The sequence below is a fragment of the Anolis carolinensis genome, chromosome 4, assembly GCF_035594765.1.
Source record: "Anolis carolinensis isolate JA03-04 chromosome 4, rAnoCar3.1.pri, whole genome shotgun sequence".
Classification (NCBI taxonomy): Eukaryota; Metazoa; Chordata; class Lepidosauria; order Squamata; family Dactyloidae; genus Anolis; species Anolis carolinensis.
The window spans coordinates 250,381,216-250,406,362 of NC_085844.1; the positions used below are offsets into that span (position 1 = coordinate 250,381,216).

Sequence of the window (25,147 nt, forward strand, 5' to 3'; positions counted from 1 at the left end):
GGCAAGTCACACTCTCTCAGCCTCAAGAGGAAAGCAATGGCAAACTCCCTCTGAACAAATCTTGCATTTCTTTAAAGCCAGACGAGACTCGAAAGTGTACAATGGGAAGAGTCATTGATGAGCCTGAAAAACTCAAGTATTGAGTTATGAAAACACAGTTCAACTACTCATTGCTTTTGGGCAAGTCACACTCTCTCAGCCTCATAAGATGGCAATGGCAACCTTGCACTAGTAAGTTGGGAATTACTCGAAAGAACGGAACAAAAACAGTCATTGGTGAATTTGGACAAACTAAACAACAACAACAATGGTCAGATAAATGAACCTGCAAATCCCAAGGAGCTTTATGCTTCTAAAAACCAATCTGGAAGAGCTCTGTTTTTACCGTCCCCGGCATGCCTGAATTTCCAGAATTATTTAATCAGATGCCACTCAAACCTCGTTGGGGCTCTGCAAGAGCAATGCTAAATTCTGCTAAATTCGGACCTGAGATGCAGCAGGGTTGCGTTCAAAGTATTAACTGATTAATCAACGTCCCGGACCCCCCAAAGGGAAAAAAGCTATTATTAAACCCCCGGAGACGGAGGGATCTGCCGTCCCAAAAGTACTTACTCTTGATTAGTCCCACAGAGATAAATGAGGCTTCTCACCTGTTTCTTATAACAACAGATCTGTGTTTTTTCCAACTGGGACGCAACAGGCAACAGGGGCAGCTTTTGTTGTTGCAACAACAGCAACAACAACATTATTATTATTATTATTATTTTATTATGACACAGCAAACAAGATAGATATGCTGGATTTTGTAACACAAAATCACAAGTCGAACACTTCCCAAGTGTCTAGGGCTGTGTGATGTATTTTCAGATGATGCGTGCAGATCCCAGCAGGGTGGCCTTTTGCAGATTGTAATTATTATTATTATTTTTGTATGACACAGCAAACAAGATAGATATGCTGGGTTTCGTTTCACAAAATCACAAGTCGAACACTTCCCAAGTGTTTAGGACTGTGTGATGTATTTTCGGATGATGCGTGCAGATCCCAGCAGGGTGGCTTTTTGCAGTTGGCAGATCGTAATTTTGTCAATGTCTATTGTTTCCAAATGCCGGCTGAGATCTTTTGGCACGGCACCCAGTGTGCCCATCACCACCGGGACCACCTGCACTGGTTTCTGCCAGAGTCTTTGAAGTTCAATCTTGAGGTCCTGATAGCGGCTGAGTTTTTCCTGTTGTTTTTCGTCAATGCGACTGTCACCTGGGATGTTATTATTATTATTATTATTATTATTATTATTATTATTATTATTATTATTATTATTGTGATATCGAAGTCTTTCATAGCCAGAATCACTGGGTTACTGTGAGTTTTCCGGGCTGCATGGCCATGTTTCAGAAGCATTCTCTCCTGACGTTTTGCCCACATCTATGGCAGGCATCCTCAGAGGTGGTGAGGTCTGTTGGAAACTAGGCAAGTGGGGTTTATATATCTGTGGAATAATGTCCAGGGTGGGAGAAAGAACTCTTTATCTGTTTGAGGCAAGTGTGAAAATGTTGGAATTGGCCAGCTTGCTTAGCACTGAATAGTCTTGCAACTTCAAAGCCTGGCTGCTTCCTGCCTGGGGGAAATCCTTTGTTAGGATTCCATTATTATTATTATTATTATTATTATTATTATTATTATTATTATTATTATTATTATTAACACAACGACATAGTATGACACAGCAAACAAGATAGATATGCTGGATTTCATATATTATTATTTTATTGTATGACACAGCAAACAAGATAGATATGCTGTATTTCGTATCACAAAATCACAAGTTGAACACTTCCCAAGTGTCTAGGACTGTGTGATGTATTATTATTACTATTATTATTATTATTATTATTATTATTATTATTATTTATCCCATTTTCCTGCCTGAAGCGCTATCTATTTTTAAGCACCTGTGTAAGGATCCCAGGGTAGATCTACACTGCAGAATTACCGTATATACTCGAGTATAAGCCGACCTGAATATAAGCCGAGGGACGTAATTTTACCACAAAAAAACTGGGAAAACATTGACTTCAGTATAAGCTGAGGGTGGGAAATTTCAGAAATAAAAATAGATACCAATAGAATTACATTAATTGAGGCATCAGTAGGTTAAATGTTTCTGAATATTTACATAAAGCTCAAATTTAAGATAAGACTGTCCAACTCTGATCAAATCATTATTCTCATCTTCTTCAATGTATATGTGCTTATGTATCCTTTTAATAATAATAGAGTAAAATAATACATGTCATAATAATAATAATAATAATAAATAAAGGAAAATAATACATGTAATAATAAATAGAATAAAATAATAAATGCAATAATAATATCAGAGTGAAAAAATAAATTTATTATTATTATTAATAATAATAAATACAGGAAAATAATACAAGTAATAATAAATAGAGTAAAATAATAAATGCAATAATAATAATAATAAGATCAGAGTGAAATAATAAATGTATTAATAATAATAATAAAAATAGAGTAAAATAAATGCAATAGTAGCAACAATAACAGAGAAAAATAATAAATGTAATAATACCCATAATAATAATTATAGAGAAAAATAATAAATGTACCATATATTCTCAAGTATAAGCTGACCCAAATATAAGCCAACCAGGACCCTCACCCAAGTATAAGCCGAGGGGGGCTTTTTCAGTCTTTAAAAAAGGGCTAAAAAACTAGGCTTATACTTGAGTATATACAGTAATATAGTTTGACCCCAATTCAACTGCCATGGCTCAATGCTATGGAAAACTGGGAGTTGTAGTTTAGCGAGGCACTGATGGTGAAAACCTGCTTATGATTGCAAACGTTTCCCGTCCATTTTGCAGACTTTCTCCTTTCCTCTTTTTCTCTCTCTCGCTTATGGATTTGCTTTAAGTGATTTCAAACTCCATGCAGTTTAATTACATGTGCATCCCATCCGGGAGAAAGTCAGAATATCAGTCCAATAAAGTTCAAGTACTCATTTTTTTTTGCTCAAAATACTAAACAGTTCGATTTCTAGCAGATTTTTTTTCCCAAAGTACATTTGCATTTGCAATTAGGACCTGAATAAACTGAATAAACTGTGTTTTCAATGTTCCTGGTAGCAAAGGAGTTTTTAGATGTTGGAATATACTGTCTAAGAATTCTCTGGAGGTTTTGAGACAGAGGCTGGATGGTCATCTATCAGGAGGGCTTAAATTGTGCTTTTCTACATTGGAAAATAGAGTCGGACTAGATGACCCTTCAAACTATATTATTCTATGACTCTACTGCCCCATCTAGACTGACAATATTATGCAGATTGAACTGGATTATATAGCACTGACTATGTATCTCGTATAGAGTTGCGTTTGCTAGTAAAATTACGGTGTTGCGAAATGACACGCGTCTAAATAGTTTGTCAGTAACACGAAATATCTGGAAAACTCTGTGACAAGAGTCTTCTTCTTCTCTATAGCTTTTTGAATGGAGGTCGGCTGGCCATCTGTGAGTAGGGCTTAGATTGTGCATTTCTTGTTGGGAGAATGGGGTTGGACTAGATGGCTTCTAGAGGACCCTTCACATGCTATGATTCTACAGCCGTGGACTGCACTATCCAGCCTCCTTTTCTGGAGGCTGGATGGCCATCTGTTAGGAGAGCTTTGATTGTGCATTTCTGTGTGATATACTGTAATGGAGTTGAGGATGATGGCTTCTAAGATACCCTTCTAACGCTACGATTTCTATCATTGAAGTTCATGGATTGTGTTTCCTTCATGGTAGAAGGGGGTTGGACTGGATGTCCTCTAGGACCCCATCCAAACTTGGTGGAGTCTCCTTTTCTGGAGGTTGGATGGCCATCTGTTAGGAGGGCTTTGATTGTGCATTTCCATGTTATAGAATAGAGTTGGGCATGATGGCTTCTAAGGAACCCTTCTGACTCTACGATTCTATCATTGGAGTGCTTGGATTGTGTTTTCCTGCATGGTAGAAGGGGGCTGGATGGCCATCTGTTAGGAAGGTTTCGATTGTGCATTTCCATGTTAGAATGGAATTGGGCATGACGGCTTCTAAGGTACTCTTCTAACTCTACGAGTCTATCACTTGAATACTTGGATTGTGTTTTCCTGCCAGGTAGAAGGGGGTTGGACTAGATGGCCTCTAGGGACCCATCCAAACTTGGTGGAGTCTCCTTTTCTGGAGGCTGGATGGCCATCTGTTAGGAGGGCTTTGATTGTGCATATCCATGTGATAGAATAGAGTTGAGCATGATGGCTTCTAAGGAACTCTTCTAACTCTATGATTCTATCATTGGAGTGCTTGGATTGTGTCTTCCTGCATGGTAGAAGGGGGCTGGATGGCCATCTGTTAGGAAGGCTTTGATTGTGCATTTCCATGTGATAGAATAGAGTTGCAAAACGGGGAAAAAAGGAAAAGTATGGTATATAATATACTATAAAGTAAGTTATAGTTCTATACTTTCTCAAGTGATATAATCACTTATATATTATGATTGTAGTATCAGCTTATATATTCCAACTGTACAGATAAGTACCTATTTCAACGTCCAATTTTAACAAATATAATGATTGGTACATAAAGTAGTCTTATTATAGTCTTGATAATATTCTCAAGGTTTGTAGCACTCTTCTTCAAAATCGATCATTCAAAGTAAATCAAAGTGTGGGCTGTGGCGCAGGCGGGAGAGCAAGCCAGTGCAATTAACTGCAATGAATCACTCTGACCAGGAGGTCATGAGTTCGAGCCCCGCTCGGAGCCTATGTTTGTCTTGTCTTTGTTCTATGTTAAAAGGCATTGAATGTTTGCCTATATGTGTAATGTGATCTGCCCTGAGTCCCCTTCGGGGTGAGAAGGGCGGAATATAAATGCTGTAAATAATAATAATAATAATAATAATAATAATAATAATAATAGAATACAGCAGAGTCTCACTTATCCAACACTCGCTTATCCAACGTTCTGGATTATCCAACGCATTTTTGTAGTCAATGATTTCAATATATCATGATATTTTGGTGCTAAATTCGTAAATACAGTAATCACAACATAACCTTACTGCGTATTGAACTACTTTTTCTATCAAATTTGTTGTCTAACATGATGTTTTGGTGCTTAATTTGTAAAATCATAACCTAATTTGATGTTTAATAGGTTTTTCCTTAATCTCTCCTTATTATCCAACATATTCACTTATCCAACGTTCTGCCGGCCCGTTTACGTTGGATAAGTGAGACTCTACTGTAGTAGAATAGAGTTGGGCATGATGGTTTCTAAGGAACCCTTCTGACTCTACGATTCTATCATTGGAGTGCTTGGATTGTGTCTTCTTGCAAGGTAGAAGGGGGTTGGACTGGATGGTCTCTAGGGACCCATCTAACTTTAAGATTCTACAATAACAATAGTAAGAACCTATGAGCAGGCAAAGGCATCCCTTGGCCTAGTAGGACTAAAAGCATCAATAATGCAAGGTTTCTCCTCCCTCCCGCTGCCATCCAAGGGTCTAGCTGCTTACCTGGGAGGCAAAGCAATTAAAACAACAACTTTGATTAGGATCCCTCCGCCAGACAACTTAAGTTACGAGACAGGCCTGAGCTTCCTTTAGGGCACAAGGAAAGGAGGAAAAGAGAGCAAGTGGGGGAATGAGCCCGATGCCGGATGCATTTGTCCCTGGCATGGCACTCTGTGACGGATGCCGCTGGCCGGTGGTGGCGTGTCCCGCACACAAGGCTCGGCTGCGGTTGCTAAGAGACCCGTCTGGGCTCCCCAGCCCACACTGACCTTTGTCACTGCCGGCGGTGGCTCAAGTGTGTGTGTGTTTGTGTCTGCTTGTGCATGATGCCCGGATACAGGTAAACGGAGGCGCATGGCAAGGTTCTGCTCTTGCACCAAATGCCTCCGTTGTACGACATGCCTCCATTGCATTGCACACTTGTGTGCAAATGTGATGCGCAGGTGACACCTTTATTTATTTATTTATTTATTTATTTATTTATTTTATTAAACTTGTATACCGCTACTCCTAGTTTGGCTCGGAGCGGTTTACAGAAATAGATTAAAACAATACACTTAACTTTAAAATAACAATAAAAACAATAAAAACAACAATAAAAACAACAATAAAAACAGACCTGGCTTGAAAACAATGGGAAAGGAATCTAGGAATCTTAGGAGACCACAAGCTGAACATGGGTCAACAGTGTGATGCGGCAACTAAAAAGATCAATGCCATTCTAGGTTGCATCCAAAGGAACATAGGGTCCAGATCGAGGGAAATCATAGAACCACTCTATTCTTCTCACCTGGAATAATCACATGTCCAATTTTGGGCAAAGCAATTCAAGAAAGACATGGACAGGATGGAAGATGTCCAGAGAGAGTGACCACAACAGACAAAGATCTGGAAACCATGAATCTCTCTGAGGCTAGGCTTAGGGATCTAGGTCAGTTTAGCTTGAAGAAGAGAAGGCTGAGAGACATGAGAGCCATGTTTATATATTGAAAGGACATCAAACAGATTTGTTTCTCGCCTGGAATTCCTCTGTTTTTGAGTGTTGACAAGAAACAATCAGGGCCAACAAATTATCTCCCAGCAAAGGATTCCCCCAGGCAGGAAGCAGCCAAGCTGTGAAGCTGCTAGGCTATTCAATGCTAATCAAGGTGATCAACTGCAACATTCACACTTGCCTCAAATAGAAAATGTGCTCTGCCAACTTGAATATTGCACCAGGCTTAGAAAAAAGGAATACTACTACTACTACTAACAACAACAACAACAACATTATTATCATCATCATATTATTATTATTGTTATTATTGTTGTTGTTATTATTATTTAGGGGTTGTTCCCATGTAAACCGCCCCGACTCCCTTCGGGGAGATGGAGGAGGGATATAAAAATAAAGTTGTTGGTGTTGTTGTTGTTATTATCATATTATTATTATTATTATTATTATTATTATTATTATTGGTTTGTTCCCATGTAAGCCGCCCTGACTCCCTTCGGGGAGATGGAGGAGGGATATAAAAATAAAGTTGTTGTTGTTGTTGATGTTGTTGTTATCATCATCATCATCATCATCATCATATTATTATTATTATTATTATTATTATTTTATTATGCCACAGCAAACAAGATAGATATGCTGGATTTCGTTTCACAAAATCACAAGTCGAACACTTCCCAAGTGTCTAGGACTGTGTGATGTATTTTCTGATGATGTGTGCAGATCCCAGTAGGGTGGCCTTTTGCAGTTGGCAGATGGTGATTTTGTCAATGTCTATTGTTTCCAAATGCCGGCTGAGATCTTTTGGCACAGCACCCAGTGTGCCCATCACCACCGGGACCACCTGTACTGGTTTCTGCCAGAGTCTTTGAAGTTCAATCTTGAGGTCCTGATAGCGGCTGAGTTTTTCCTGTTGTTTTTCTTCAATGCGACTGTCACCTGGGATGGCAACATCAATGATCCAAACCTTGTTCTTTTCCACAACTGTGATGTCTGGTGTGTTGTGTTCCAGAACTTTGTCAGTCTGGATTCGGAAGTCCCACAGTATCTTTGTCTGCTCATTTTCCAATACTTTTGCAGGTTTGTGATCCCACCAGTTCTTTGCTGCTGGCAGGTGGTACTTGAGGCATAAGTTCCAATGGATCATTTGGGCCAGATGGTTGTGCCTCTGTTTGCAGTCTGTCTGTGCGATTTTCTAACAGCAGCTGGGGAGATGATCAATGGTTTGGTCGGTTTCTTTGCACAGTCTGCATTTGGGGTCATCAGCTGATTTTTCGATCTTGGCCTGAATTGCCTTTGTTCTGATGGCTTGCTCCTGGACTGCAAGGACCAGGCCTTCTGTCTCCTTCTTCAGGGTCCCATTCGTGAGCCAGAGCCAGGTCTTCTCCTTATCAGCTTTTCCTTCAATTTTGTCAAGGAACTTTCCATGCAATGTTTTGTTGTGCCAGTTGTCAGCTCTAGTTTGTAGTGCGGTTTTCTTGTACTGGTTTTTTGTCTGCTGTGCTTTGAGGAGTTTCTTATTTTTGACTTCAATCAAAGCAGGTTCTTCACTTTGCTTTACATATTCTGCCAGGGCATGTTCTTCCTCTTTGACTGCTTGTTTTACTTAATAATAATAATAATAATAATAATAATAATAATAATAATAATACTTGTAAGAGTCCTCTGCCCCCTGATCTTCTAGGCAGATATAGTCGGTCAACATCACTGCGAGGGTGCAGAGAATGATGAATGGTCATGAGTTTTCTTGTTTTTCTGTCCAAATTGTCCAGTTCCACCTGTGTCCAGTTTATGATGCCAGCAGTATATCTTATGACAGGTATGGCCCAGGTGTTTATGGCCTTGATGGTGTTGCCTCCATTGTGCTTGCTTTTGAGAATTTTTCTGACCCTTTGTGTGTATTCTTTACTGACCACAGTTTTCACATGTTCATGCTTGATGTTGTCCAGCTGTAGTATGCTCAGGTATTTATAGGCCTCTGGCTGGTGACACTTTATGCCATCATTTTCAATGATTTTTCCCTTCTTCAATGCCACTGTCGAACATTTGTCCAAACCAAACTCCATGTTGATATCAGTGCTAAAAATTCGGACAGTGTTGGTCAGAGACTGGATTTCAGTTTGTGTTTTCCCATACAGCTTCAGGTCATCCATGTACATCAAATGTGAAATTTTGTGAGAATTCTTAGATGTTTGATAGCAGAGATTTGTTTTTTGTAAGATGATGATGATGATTATTATTATTATCAACACAACGACGTTGTATGGCACAGCAAACAAGATAGATATGCTGGATTTCGTTTCGCAAAACCACAAGTTGAACACTTCCCAAGTGTCTAGGACTGTGTGATGTATTTTCTGATGATGTGTGCAGATCCCAGTAGGGTGGCCTTTTGCAGTTGGCAGATGGTGATTTTGTCAATGTCTATTGTTTCCAAATGCCGGCTGAGATCTTTCGGCACGGCACCCAGTGTGCCCATCACCACCGGGACCACCTGCACTGGTTTCTGCCAGAGTCTTTGAAGTTCAATCTTGAGATCCTGATAGCGGCTGAGTTTTTCCTGTTGTTTTTCGTCAATGCGACTGTCACCTGGGATGGCAACATCAATGATCCAAACCTTGTTCTTTTCCACAACTGTGATGTCTGGTGTGTTGTGTTCCAGAACTTTGTCAGTCTGGATTCGGAAGTCCCACAGTATCTTTGCGTGCTCATTTTCCAATACTTTTGCAGGTTTGTGATCCCACCAGTTCTTTGCTGCTGGCAGGTGGTACTTGAGCCATAAGTTCCAATGAATCATTTGGGCCACATAGTTGTGCCTCTGTTTGTAGTCTGTCTGTGCAATTTTCTTACAGCAGCTGAGGATATGATCAATGGTTTCATCTGTTTCCTTGCACAGTCTGCATTTTGGGTCATCAGCTGATTTTTCGATCTTGGCCTTAATTGCATTTTTATTATTATTATTATTATTATTATTATTATTATTATTATTATTATTATTTAGGGTTCCTTCCAATGCTATGAGCCTATGATGGTCATCCGTCAGGAGGGCTTGATTGGTGCCTTTCTGCCTGGCAGAACGGGGTTGGACTGGATAGCCCATGGAGAAGCATCTTCCAGGATTGTATGATTCCTGTGATGCAAGTAAACTGTTCAGCCATGGCATTGCACATCTCCATGGCGCTGCACGGCTCCGTTTTGGAGAGGTTTTCCCCTGGGAATCCGGGATGGAGAGAGAGAGGCCGAGGGCACCTTGACCTCCTTTTGGCAAGAGGGAGGAGGGCGCAGGCAGGGGGAGTTGCAGGGAAAGGCAGCCCAGCTGCAGGGCCTCTGGGTGGGAGTCGGCCTGGCACAGCTGCCCTTCTTGGCACCGGAGCAACAAAGGCACCAGGATGGTCTCCGCGAAGAAGGAGGAGGAGGCGGAGGAAGCAGCCTTGGAGAGCCAGACAAAGGGAGGAAGGGAGCCAGCTCTCTCCCCTCACCCATTCCTATCATTATCATTATTATTATTAGCAGTAGCACCCTGCTTTTGGTCATAGGTGGCAGAGCACATGCCAACAAATCTGCTCTCAATTGCTTCCCCTCTCCCCCTGCTGCTACTCTTGTTGTTGTTGCTATTTGAATTCTCTTCTTCTGCCCCTGGTGCAATGTTTACAGGTGGCAGAGGACATGCCACTGAGTCTGCTCCACCAATTGCTCCCTGCTTCTTTTTGTTGTTATTATTTGAATCCCCTTTTTCTAACCCTGGTGCAATGTTTACAGGAGCAGAAGACATGCCACTGATTCTGCCCCCAATTGCTCCCCGCTTCCTGTTGTAATTATTACTTGTAGCCCTATTTTCCAATCCTGGTGCAATACTCACGGTTGGCAGAGCACCCTAAACTGAGTGTGCTCCCAATTGCTCCCCGCTTCCTGTTGTTGTAATTATTACTTGTAGCCCTATTTTCCAATCCTGGTGCAATACTCACGGTTGGCAGAGCACCCTAAACTGAGTGTGCTCCCAATTGTTCCCCGCTTCCTGTTGTTGTAATTATTACTTGTAGCCCTATTTTCCAATCCTGGTGCAATACTCACGGTTGGCAGAGCACCCTAAACTGAGTGTGCTCCCAATTGTTCCCCGCTTCCTGTTGTTGTAATTATCACTTGTAGCCCTATTTTCTAATCCTGGTGCAATACTCACAGTTGGCAGAGAACACTAAACTGAGTGTGCTCCAAATTGCTCCCCATTTCCTGTTGTTGTTGTTGTTGTTGTTGTTTGAATGCCCTTTTTATAACCATGGTGCAATATCTACAGGTGGCAGAGGACAGCCACTGAGTCTGCTCCCAGTTGCTCCCCATTTCTGTTGTTGTTACTATTATTATTATTATTATTATTATTATTATTATTATTGACACAACAACATAGTCTGACACAGCAAACAAGATAAGATAGATATGCTGGATTTCATATCACAAAATCACAAGTCGAACATTTCCCAAGCGTTTAGGACTGTGTGATGTATTTTCGGACGATGCGCGCAGATTATTATTATTATTATTTGTATCCTCCTTTTCAAATCCTGGTGCAATGTTTACAGGTGGCAGAGGACATGCTACTGAGTCTGCTCCCAGTTGCTCCCCATTTCCTATTATTATTTTTATTGTTATTTGTAGCCCCCTTTTCTAACCCTGGTGCAATGTTCACAATTGGCAGAGCACATTGAACTGAGTCTGCTCCCAATTGCTCCGCATTTCCTATTGTTATTGTTGTTGTTATTATTATTTGTATCCCCCTTTTCTAACCCTGATGCAACATTTACAGGTAACAGAGGACAGCCACTGAGTCTGTTCCCAATTGCTCCCCATTTCCTATTGTTATTGTTGTGGTTATTATTTGTATTCCCTTTTTCTAACCCTGGTGCAATGTTCCCAGTTGGCACAGCACACTGAACTGAGTCTGCTCTCTATTGTTCCTCACTTATTCCTTGTCTTATTGTTGTTATTATTACTTATTTTTACTCCACATTTCTCTCTGAGCAGAAACCCTAATACTGGACAATGTGCACAGGTGGTAAGGCACATGTTGGTCACTCTGCTCCCAATTGCTTTCCCCCCTTGTTGTTGTTGTTGATGTTAGTTGCATCCCCTTTTTCTAGCCCTGGTGCAAGGTCCATAAGGTGGTAGAGTACATGTTCCTATTATTACCCTGTTTCCCCTAAAATAAGACATCCCCAGAAAATAAGACCTAGTAGAGGTTTTGCTGAAATGCTAAATATAAGGCCTCCCCCGAAAGTAAGACCTAGCAAAGTTTTTGTTTGGAAGCATGCCCATTGAACAGAACACCAGAGCATGCAGGATTGGTAAATGTACGTACCATGGAGTGTTGTACATGGAAATATTGGTAGTAACAAAAAATTCTGGATAGGATTCACAGTTTGTCTGGTTATGCTGGTTTGTGATGACAACTATTGTACAGTATATAATAAATGCTCATTTTTTGGTTCAACAATACATGTGAATTCTTCTTCATGGAAAAATAAGACATCCCCTGAAAATAAGACCTAGTGCATCTTTGGGAGCAAAAATTAATATAAGACACTGTCTTATTTTCGGGGAAACACGGTATTATTGACACGACGACATTGTATGACACAGCAAACAAGATAGATATGCTGGATTTCATATCACAAAATCACAAGTCGAACACTTCCCAAGTATCTAGGACTGTGAGATGTATTTTCAGATGATGGGCGCAGATCCCAGTAGGGTAGCATTTTGCAGTTGGAAGATCATTGCTGTTATTATTATTATGATTATTATTGCACTTTTCTCTCTGGATTGAGACCCGAATACTGGTACAAAATGCACAAGTGTCAAGGAACATACTGACAAGTCTTCTCCCAATTGCTTTAATGCCTTCTCCTAATATCATCACTGTCATTATTATAATTATCATTATTTGTACCCTGCTTTTCTCTCTGGATCGAGACCCTAACATGCACAAAACACAGGATCCGGAAAGACCTTTTTCCTTTTGTATCCTACAATAAGTTAAACCTCTTTGGCTATCAATCAACTGCTGGGGGACAATGCCATGGAATTTAGTGAATTGTAGTTTTACAAGGTCTTTTGCCTCCTCTGCCTCCCCAAACTACAAATCCCATCGTGCCTAATTTAACTCTTCAAATGCGGACTTGAAGGCCCTTGCGGAACCGTTAGTTGACTTTTACATCTAATTTTTTTTTTTTTTACTAATTTAATTAATTCATCTCAATGGATTAGAACTAAAGTGCAGCTAGCTCTGCTTATAATAAAAGGAGTTTTTTTAATACAAGGAAATAAAATGCCGTATTGACAACAGCACTAATTTAAAAACAATTAGTAAATTAGTAAAATATTACTATTGCGGAAGGGGGAAAAGAAAGTGCTTTCCTTATTTTAATCCCCTTCTTCAACAACCCTTTAATAATAATAGAAAAAAACCCTTCTAAACAAAAAGCTCTTTACCTTTTAATAGATTGAACTGTTTTAATATGTATAGGAATTAAAAGGAGAATACACTGACAAATTAATGCATTTTAATACCACTTTAATTGCAATGGGTTTCTTTGGAAACTGCACTGATTTCAGTCAACCAAGACATTTATGTCCCTGTCAAGTCAACATATTGTCCACATGTGTACATTGCACAATGCACACATTTCTACTATAATGAGGAGCTCAAAATGTATTATTATTGTTATTATCATTGGGAATATCTTGCTTTCCTCTGTTAAAAGATACCCAAAAGCAGTTAACAGTTTTTGGGCATCTTACTGGGTCTCAATGAAGAGAAAGTCTTTCCAACCCTCAAACAGGAGACAGTAATAATAATTATGAGATTCACCTGCTAATCTTACAAAGGCCAAGGTTCCTGGCCGTAAAATTAGGTGCATCCCTAATAATAAGGGACACCTGGCACATCTGACTGACAATTAAAGCCTCGTTTATTTAAAGTGGGATCTGGTGATTCACTGGTTTGGGTAGAACTGCGTATTGCACATTCATCCTTACTGTGAATCTATATATATAAAAGAGTGATGGCATCACGGCGATTCACAAAACAACAAAAGTACAGGCCCCCCAACCTCAAAATTTGACAACACAACCCATCATCCACGCCTCAAGGTTGATACAACAAAAAGAAAAGAAAAATAAAGTCCTAATTAGAGGGAGAGCAATAATTTTTTTTATCCAATTGCTGCCAGTTTAGAGGGCTAAACTCTGCCCACTTGGTTGCCTAGCAACCAAGGGACAGCCAGGTTTCTGTTAGGGGACAGGCAGATTTAGGCCTCACTTAGACTTCTTCCACAGATTATCTAATTTGTACTGGATTATATGGCAGTGTAGACTCAAGGCCCTTCAACACAGCTATATAACCCATTTATAATCTTATATTATCTGCTTTGCACTGGATTATCTTGACTCCACACTACCATATAATCCACTTCAGTGTGCATTTTATACAGCTGTGAAGAAGGAGCCTCATATAATCCAGTTCTGAGCAGATAATATAAGATTAGAAATATACAGTAGAGTCTCACTTATCCAACCTAAATAGGCCGGCAGGATAAGTGAATATGTTGGATAATAAGAAGGGATTCAGGAAAAGCCAATTAAACATCAAATTAGGTAATCGTTATACAAATTAAGCACCAAAACATCATATTATACAACCAATTTGACAGAAAAAGTAGTTCCATGCGCAGTAATGCTATGTAGTATTTACAGTAGAGTCTCACTAATCCAACACTCGCTTATCCAACATTCTGGATTATCCAACGCATTTTTGTAGTCAATGCTTTCAATATATCGTGATATTTTGGTGCTAAATTCATAAATACAGTAATTACTATATAGCATTACTGTGTACTGAACTACTTTTTCTGACAAATTTGTTGTCTAACATGATGTTTTGGTGCTTAATTTGTAAAATCATAACTTAATTTGATGTTTAATAGGGTTATCCTTAATCTCATTATCCAACATATTCGCTTATCCAACGTTCTGCCGGCCCGTTTATGTTGGATAAGTGAGACTCTACTGTACTGTATTTACAAATTTACCACTAAAATATCACAATGAATTTAAAACACTGACTACAAAAACATTGATTATGAAAAGGCAGACTGCGTTGGATAATCTAGAACATTGTATAAGCGAATGTTGGATAAGTGAGATTCTTCTTTAATATGAAATAATTACTGGGATAGAATAATGCAGAACAATATAATCTCTAAAACTAGGACAGTAAATAAACAGGGGAATTCCACACAGGAAACAATCAGGGCCAGCTAACACCTCCCAACAAAGTATTCCCATCATCAAAGTCTGGCAAATCCTGTTTTCTCAGGGCCACTGACAGTAGAAGCACATAAAATATCGCAAACAACACCACTCTGAAAACAAGGGAATTCCAGACAGGAAACAATCAGGGCCAGCTAACACCTCCCAACAAAAAATTCACTCAGGGAGGAAACAGCCAGGTTTTAAAGCTGCAAGGCCATTACATCCTAATCATTTTTCCTAATTGCAGCATTCATACTTGCCTCCAACAGACAAAAAAAACCAATCAGAAATATTGTATATTCACAACCTTTAGGAAATAATATCCCCTGATGGCACAGCGTGTTAAAGCGCTGAGCTGCTGAACTTCTGGTTTGAATTGGGGGAGCGGGGAGAGCCCCCACTGTTAGCCCCAGCTTCTGCCAACCCAGAAGTTCGAAAACATGCAAATGTGAGTGCATCAATAGGTACTGCTCCGGCGGGAAGGTAACGCTGCTCCATGTAGTCATCCCACATGACCTTGGAGGAGTCTACGGACAACGCCGGCTCTTCGGCTTAGAAATGGAGATGAGCACCAACCCCCAGAGTCAGACATGACTGGACTTAATGTCAGGGGAAAACCTTTACCCTTTACCTTAACTACCACCAATTCCTCAATACTTTATTTCCCATACCACCAGACTTCGCCACAGCAACGCGTGGCCGGGCACAGCTAGTCTATATATATAAAAATGTAATGTGTGTTTTTCCCATGGAGTAAACAACAAAACCACTGAACCAAATCACACCAAATTTGGCCACAAAAGACATAGTCATCCAATCTATGTCTTTCAATGAAAAAACCTAGAAAAATAAAGTCCAAATTACAGAGGACGAGGAAGAGCCGTTTTCCCCCTGGCTGCCAGTCAGAAGGGTAGGCCCTGCCCCTTTTAAGGCTTGCTCACTTTTGTGTTCTAGCAACCGCCTCAGCCACAATGGCTTCTTCCACACTGCCTATAAAATACAGATTGTCTGATTTGAACTGGATTATATGGCAGTGTAGATTCAAGGCCCTTCCACACAGCTATATAACCCAGAATGCCAAGGCAGATAATTCACAGTATCTGCTTTGAACTGGATTATCTTGAGTCCACACTGCCATATAATCCAGTTCAACGTGGATTTTTTTTTACAGTTGTGTAGAAGGGGCCTCATTTAATCCAGTCCAAAACAAATAATATAAGATTATATATATATATATATATATATATAAGATATAAAAATTACTCTGGTATAATAAAACAGAATAATATAATCTCTAAAATCAGGACAGAAAATAAAGAACAACACTTTGAAAACAGGGGAATTCCAGACAGGAAACAATCAGGGCCAGCTAACACCTCCCAACGAAGAATTCCCCAAGGGAGGAAGCAGCCAGGCTTTGAAGCTGAAAGGCCATTACATGCTAATCATTCTGGCTATTTGCAGCATTCATATTTGCCTCCAACAGACCAAAAAAAGGAACAACCAGAAATATTGTGTATTCTCAAGCTTTAGGAAATAACATATACTAACTACCACCAATTTCTCAATACTTTATTTCCCATACCACCACACATTGCCACAGCAACACGTGGCTGGGCACAGCTAGTGTATGTATATATAGGTATCCTTAAGAGTTTGACTGCTATCAGCTCCATTTCTGGAAAATGCAGAAGCCTACCACTGGAAGGGACCCTAAAGGTCATCTAGTCTAATCTCCTGCCAGGGAGAAATAAGCAACAAAAATGAACCCATAACCACGCTCTGCCAAAATGTGTCCTTAAAATTTGATAGCCATCAGCTCCATATTTGAAGTATGGAGAACTGTAGGACTGGAAGGGACCCTGGGGGTCATCTAGTCCATCCTCCTACAGTGTAGGAATAACTAAGTCCTCTTAAGAGGATGACCATCCAACTCTTGTTCCACTATATGCAGGTGTCCCAAAGGTCTCCATACACAAGGAAAATGGGAAACTAGCTAAATGTACCTTGATTTACCAAATATTTCTAAAAAATTTACAAAATATGATATTATATATCATAGGAGTGTGTTCATTTTCCATTGTATGGATTTTGGGACACTCTGTATGTTCACATTCAGAGGAATCCCTTCTCAAGACTGCAATTCCCAGCACTCGTCATCACTGGCTCTGCTGACTAGATAGTACATTGGATTTTGAGTATCTGAGTGCCATAATGTGTCCGTAGGGTTTGGAAACCATTTGCCCCATTTCTAGGAAATGGGGAACCCTAGACCTGGAGGGGTCCCTAAGGGTCATCTAGTCCAACCTCCTGCCATGTAGCAATAAGTAACACAAGTGATCTTTAGACGCAACTTTTCAACTCTCCCATTCTCCAAAAGATGGTCCACCATTTTTCAAGGCAATATTGTCCTACTGTCTGTTCCAAAAGTGCATGGCCCTTCCAAGATGTTCTCAAACTCCAACTCCCATCATCCCCCAGCACTGGCTTGAATAATAGAATCCATTCTATGGCGAGAGCCCCCTTTTTGAGACTTTTAAACAGAGGCTGAGTGGCCATCTGTCAGGGGTTCTTTGATTGTGCTTTTTCTGCATGGAAGACGGGGGTTCGACTCGATGGCACATGTGGTCTCTTCCTATATGATTCTACTAGCTGTGCCCGGCCACATGTTGCTGTGGTGTAGTCTGGTGGTTAGGATCCCTCTGGTTAGGAAGCAGCATGGCTTTGAAGCTGTAAGGCTGTTCAGTGGTATCAAGATGGCCAACAGAGGATCCGTCTGGTTAGGAAGCAGCCTGGCTTTGAAGCTGCAAGGCTGTTCCACCATGGCAATGTTTTTTAAAAGTGGCATTAGGCTCTGTGCACAGCTATGAGGACATCTGAGTAATGTAGTTGTTTCAGTTCCTGGGGGGCCTCTGCACATGCGTGGTAAACAATTGGGGGTTTTCTGTTATTTGGACTTTACTTTTCTAGGTCTTTTTGATTATTATTATTTTTCGTGTCAGGAGCAACTGGAGTTGCTTCTGGAATGAGAGAATTGGCTGTCTGCAAGGATGTTGCCCAGGGGATGCCCAGATGTTTTGATGTTTTTACCATCCTTGTGGGAGGCTTCTCACATGTCCCTGCATGGAGCTGGAGCTGATAGAGGGAGCTCATCCACGCTCTCCCCAGGTGGGATTTGAACCTGGCAGCTTTCAGGTCAACAACCCAACCTTCAACTCACAAGGCTTTTTATCACCTAGGCCACCGGAGGCTCCGTCTTTTTGATTGAAAGACATAGACCGGATGACTATGTCTTTTGTGGCTAAATTTGGTGTGATTTGGTTCAGTGGTTTTGTTGTTTACTCCATGGGAAAAACACACATTACATTTTAATATAGATAGAAGATGAATCATGGAGTTGGAAGAGACCCAAATGTCATCAGATCCAACTCCATTCTGCCATGCAGGAAGACACAATCAAAGCACTCCGAACAGACGGCCATCCAGCTTTTGCTTTAAAATCTCCACTGAACTCCCAAGCAGCATATTCCACGGCTGAACATCTCTTTCCTTCGGGAATGTTTAGGTGGAATCTCTTTTCCTGCAATTTGAATCCACTGCTCCATTGTGTCCCAGTCTCCAGGACAGCACGATGGGAACTAGAGTCAGGAAGAGGCAGGAAAAGCCTTTCCCCAGAAAAACAAGAAACCTTTCGGAGGTCCCACCATGAATAATCAGGTATAATAATAATAAACAAGCATGTGGACAATTTCAACCCATAAAAATGAACAAAACCTGGCTTCCGGTATTAACAAACTCTGAAATCAGGACAGTAAATAAAGAACAACACTCAGAAAACAGGGGAATTCCAGACAGGAAACAATCAGGGCCAGCTAACACCTCCCAGGATTCACCCAGGCAGTAAACAGCCAGACCTTGAAACTGAAAGACTAATCAATGCTAATCATAGTGGTTAACTGCAACATTCACACTGGCCTCCAACAGAGAAGAGTTCTTTCTCCCACCCTGGAAATGATTTCACACACACACACATATACAGTAGAATCTCACTTATCCAACATAAACGGGCCGGCTGAACGCTGGATAAGCGAATATGTTGGATAATAAGGAGGGATTAAGGAAAAGCCTATTAAACATCAAAATAAGTTATGATTTTACAAATTAAGCACCAAAACATCATGTTATACAACAAATTTGACAGAAAAAGTAGTTCATTATACTTTAATGCTATGTAGTAATTACTGTATTGACAAATTTAGCACCAAAATATCACAATGTATTGAAAACATTGACTACAAAAATGTGCTGGATAATCCAGAACATCGGATAAGTGAATGTTGGATAAGTGAGACTCTACTGTATATAAGCCCCACTTGCCTAGTTTCCAACAAACCTCACAACCTCTGAGGATGCCTGCCATAGATGTGGACGAAACATCAGGAGAGAATGCTTCTGGAACATGGCCACACTGCCCGGAAAACTCACAGCAACCCAGTGATTCCAGCCATGAACGTCTTCGACAATACAATAATAATAATAATAATAATAATAATAGTTGTTGAGAGTTGGAAGGCCATGCAGTTCAACCCCATTGAGAAACACACCATCCAAGCCCTCCTGACAGATGGCCATCTAGTCTTTGCTTAATAACCTCCAGAGAAGGAAACAACCTGACCCCAAGGAAGCAGCGTATTTCATTGCCAAACAGCTCTGACTGTCGGGAAGTTCTTCCTAATGTTTAAGTGGGCTCTCCGAAGGCCATACAGACCAACACCATTCTGGAATACACTATCCAAACCCTCCTGACAAATGGCCAGCCAGCCTCTGCTTAGACTAGACTCTAACAGACTCAAAGGCAGCATATCCCATTGCCAAATGACACTAATAAAATTTGTTGTTGAAGGCTTTCATGGCCGGAATCACTGACTTACTCTGAGTTTTCCAGGCTGTCTGACCATGTTCCAGAAGCATTCTCTCCTGACGTTTCACCTGCATGTATGGCAGGCATCCTCAGAGGTGGTGAGGTCTGTTGGAAACTAGGCAATTGGGGTTTATATATCTGTGGAAAGCCCAGGGTGGGAAATAGAACTCTTGTCTATTTGAGGCAAGTGTGAATGTTGCCATTGGCCACTTTGATTAGCATTAAGTAGCCTTGCAGCTTCAAAGCCTTGCTGCTTCCTACCTGGGGGAATCCTTTGTTGGGAACTGTTAGCTGGCCTTTCAGATTCATGGACTGGCTGCTTACTGCCTGGGATTCCCACCATTAATAATCAGATATAATAATAATAATAATAACCATTAATAATCAGAAATAATAATAATAATAACAGTCCTAGACACTTGGGAAGTGTTCGACTTTGTGATTTTGTGATACGAAATCCAGCATATCTATCTTGTTTGCTGTGTAAAAATAATAATAATAATAACAACAACAAGCATGTGGATAATTTAAACAGAAAAGAGTTAACCATGAAAATGAAAAAAATCTGGCTACCAGTATTTTAAAAATCTCTGAAATCAGGACAGTGAATTAAAAAAAATGCTCAGAAAACAGGGGAATTCCAGACAAGAATCAATCAGGGCCAGCAAACACCTCTCAGCAAAGAAATCCCCCCAGGCAGGAAGCAGCCAGGCTTTGAAGCTGCTAAGCCATTCAATGAAAATCAAGGTGGCATTTGCTACACCTCCCAACAAAGGATTCCCCTAGGCAGGAAGCAGCCAGGCTTTGAAGCTGCAAGGCCATTCAATGCAAATCAAGGCAGCATTTGCTACACTTGCCTCAAACAGACAAGAGTTCTTTCTCCCACCCTGGACTTTCTACAGATATTATAAACCCTATCTGAAGACCTCAAAACCTCTGGGGATGCCTGCCATAGATGCAGGAGAAACGTCAGGAGGGAATGCTTCGGGAACATGGCTGGACAGCCTGGAAAACTCACAGGAAACCCACTAACCATATTTATTTGATGTGTTGTCGAAGGTTTTCATGGCCGGGATTCACAGGGTTGTTGTATGTTTTCCGGGCTGTATGGCCATGTTCTAGAAGTATTCTCTCCTGACATTTCGCCCACATCTATGGCAGGCATCCTCAGATGTCCCCTTGATCTGGTCATGTAAGCGTGATTTATTGTTATAATTGTATTATTTTACTTTGTTTAATAATGTGTATTATGTTGTTATGTAATGTTTGTGTTTGCTTTTATGACTATAAACCGCCCTGAGTCCCATCCGGGAGATAGGGCGGTATATAAATAAAGTTTTATTATATTATTATTATTATTATTATCAACACAACGACGTTGTATGGCACAGCAAACAAGATAGATATGCTGGATTTCGTTTCGCAAAACCACAAGTCGAACACTTCCCAAGTGTCTAGGACTGTGTGATGTATTTTCTGATGATGCGTGCAGATCCCAGCAGGGTGGCCTTTTGCAGTTGGCAGATGGTGATTTTGTCAATGTCTATTGTTTCCAAATGCCGGCTGAGATCTTTTGGCACGGCACCCAGTGTGCCCATCACCACCGGGACCACCTGCACTAGTTTCTGCCAGAGTCTTTGAAGTTCAGTCTTGAGGTCCTGGTTGCGGCTGAGTTTTTCCTATTGTTTTTCATCTATGCGACTGTCACCTGGGATGGCAACATCAATGATCCAAACCTTGTTCTTTTCCACAACTGTGATGTCTGGTGTGTTGTGTTCCAGAACTTTGTCAGTCTGGATTCGGAAGTCCCACAGTATCTTTGCGTGCTCATTTTCCAATACTTTTGCAGGTTTTTGATCCCACCAGTTCTTTACTGCTGGGAGGTGGTACTTGAGGCATATGTTCCAATGAATCATTTGGGCCACATAGTTATGCCTCTGTTTGTAGTCTGTCTGTGCGATTTTCTTACAGCAGCTGAGGATATGATGATGATGATTATTATTATTTAGATGTGGGCAAAACGTCAGGAGAGAATACTTCTAGAACATGGCCATACAGCCCGGAAAACATACAACAATCCCATATTTATTTGCTTAATAAGTGCCCCAACTTTCTCCTAACATAGAGAATTTGGCCACAACAGCAGGAGGAATATCTTTTAGCATCGACGAAGACACCCTTATTTTTCAATCATTGCAAGAACATGGAGCGAGGTGTCTCCTGAGCATGTGCAGAGTACAATGCTTATCCAGCCAAACAGAACTGGAGTTGGTTGCTATTGCTACCACCAGCCTGGTTTTGCAGAGAGAGTGATGATGAGAAAAGAATCAGGAATCTTGGAGAGGCGTTTTCTTGGAGAGGCGAAATCCTGTCTCCTTGGCCAATGCCAGGCCCAAAGGGGCACGGGGCACGGGGAGGGTGTGGGGCACGGCCAGGCTTTTGTCTGGAGCTCCTTCTGTCTGGAAAAGGGACCGGCAGGGAGTTTCCAAGCCAGACGCAGCCCGTCCCGCCCTTCCCGCTCTCCCTCCGAAAGGCAGCCATCTGCTGCCCCCAGCGCCCAGCCAGGCACAAGGAGAGAGAGATGCAAAACTGGGAATCGCCTACGGTCCAAGGCATCCCAACCCACCCAAAGCCATTATATCCAAGGGAAGGGAGGAAGAAGTCCCTACAGGTGAGAAAGGCGGGGTAAAAACGTTGTAAACAACGGGGGCAAGTTACAGGGAGAGATCCACTCCCTTGTTTAAGGAGCTCCACTGGCTGCTGTTCATCTTCCGGTCCCAATTCAAGGTGCAGACCATCATCTATAAAGCCCTAAACGGTTCGGGACCCACCTACCTCCGTGACCGTCTCTCCCTCCATAAACCTGCCCGATCTTTACGATCATCCGGGGAGGCCCTTTTATCACCACTGTCGTTATCCCAGGCCCGCCTTGTGAGTACAAGGGAGAGGGCCTTTTCTGCTGTGGCCCCCCGACTATGGAACTCACTGCCTACTGAAATCAGGCAAGCTCCCACTTTGTTAGCTTTTAGGAAAGACCTGAAAACATGGCTCTTCCGCTGTGCTTTTGGTGAGTAACTTCTGTTATATATTTCGGTGTTACTTCCCCCAAACATCTATCCTCTAAACTGCCCCACTCTCATATGTCCCTGTCCACATTGGAGTACCCCTCTGTCCCTCACACTTCGGGTTTTATCTTTGTGTTCATGCGGCCTGCTCTTGTTTGACTGTTTCTTGATTTCTTGATGTGATGTTTATTATTATGTATTGTATTATTTTTAATTATGTTATGATATGCTGTTTTATATTTTATTATATTGTATTGCTTTGGGCATGGCCCCATGTTAGCCGCCCCGAGTCCCCGCTGGGGAGATGGTGGTGGGGTATAAATAAAGTTTTATTATGTTTTATTATTATTAAATAAATAAATAAAAATAAGAAAAGCGGCCGGGGAAAGTCAGACCGAGAGAGGTAACTCAAAGTACCAAAGACCGAGAAGGACGTGTCCTAAACGGCACATACCGTGTTTCCCCGAAAATAAGACAGTGTCTTATATTAATTTTTGCTCCCAAAGATGTGCTAGGTCTTATTTTCAGGGGATGTCTTATTTTTCCATGAAGAAGAATTCACATTTATTGTTGAACAAAAAAAAAAAGAACATTTATTATATACTGTACAATAGTTGTCATCACAAACCAGCATAACCAGACAAACTGTAAATCCTATCAAGAATTTCTTGTTATTTCCATTATTTCCATGTACAACACTCTATGGTATGTACATTTACCGATCCTGCATGCTCTGGGGTTCTGTTAGGAAGGCATGCTTCCAAACAAAACCTTTGCTAGGTCTTACTTTTGGGGGAGGCCTTATATTTAGCAATTCAGCAAAACTTCTACTAGGTCTTATTTTCTGGGGATGTCTTATTTTAGGGGAAACAGGGTAGAAAAGGACCAGAAATCCTATCTTCTGCACCTGGCACAGAGTCGTGCAATCATAGAATTGGAAGAGACCTCAAGGGACATCCAGTCCAACCCACTTCGGCTATAGAGAAAGACACAATCCAAGCACTTTCAGCAGATGGCCATCTACCTGTCCTATCTATATATATAAAAGAGTGATGGCATCATGGCGACCCACAAAACAACAAAACTACAGGGCCCCCAACCTCAAAATTTGACAACACGACCCATCATCCACGCCTCTAGGTTGATACAACAAAAAGAAAAGAAAAATAAAGTCCTAATTAGAGGGAGAGGAATAATTGCTTTTATCCAATTGCTGCCAGTTAGAAGGCTAAGCTCCTCCAACTTGGTCTCCTAGCAACCCAAAAAATAATAATAATAAACACTAAAAAATTAATACAATAAAATACTATAATAACAGAAAATAACTAAAAATAATACAAGAAAATAATAAAATATAATAAATAAAAATATAACTTACAATAAAATTAATAAAAAATGCAAATAACATCTAATAAAAATTACACAACAATTTTTAACCAATACCACCACCACTTTGCCACAGCAACGCGTGGCCGGGCACAGCTAGTTATTATTACAGTAGAGTCTCACTTATCCAAGCTAAACGGGCCAGCAGAAGCTTGGATAAGCGAATATCTTGGATAATAAGGAGGGATTAAGGAAAAGCCTATTAAACATCAAATTAGGTTATGATTTTACAAATGAAGCACCAAAACATCATGCTATACAACAAATTTGACAGAAAAAGTAGTTCAATACGCAGTAATGTTATGTTGTAATTACTGTATTTACGAATTTAGCACCAAAATATCACAATGTATTGAAAACATTGACTACAAAAATGGTTTGGATAATCCAGAAGCTTGGATAAGCGAGACTCTACTGTATCATTATTATTATTATTACTGACACAACGACATAGTCTGACACAGCAAACAAGATAGATATGCTGGATTTCGTATCACAAAATCACAAGTCAAACACGTCCCAAGTGTCTAGGGCTATGTGATGCATTTTCTGATGATCCCAGTAGGGTGGCCTTTTGCAGTTGGCAGATCGTAATTTTGTCAATGTCTATTGTTCCTGGTGGCACAGTGCGTTAAAGCGCTGAGCTGCTGAACTTGTGGACCAAAAGTTCCCAGGTTCAAATCCTGGGAGCGGAATGAGCCCCCGCTGTTCGCCCCAGCTTCTGCCAACCTAGCAGTTCGAAAACATGCAAATGTGAGTAGATCAATAGGTACCACTCCGGCGGGAAGGTAATGGCGCTCCATGTAGTCATCAGGAAGAATTTATTTGCTGTGAGAGCTGTTCAGCAGTGGAACTCGCTGCTCAGAGGCTCCTTTGGAGGCTTTTAAGCAGAGGCTGGATGGCCATCTGTTGGGGGTGCTTTG

General features: G+C 40.9%; 1 protein-coding gene across 1 annotated transcript in view; it reads right to left on the minus strand.

The window, feature by feature from the left end:
• LOC134298715 (nucleolar protein 4-like) overlaps positions 1-25,147 on the minus strand; it is a 155,241-nt gene that overhangs the window by 115,467 nt on the left and 14,627 nt on the right. The window lies entirely within an intron of this gene.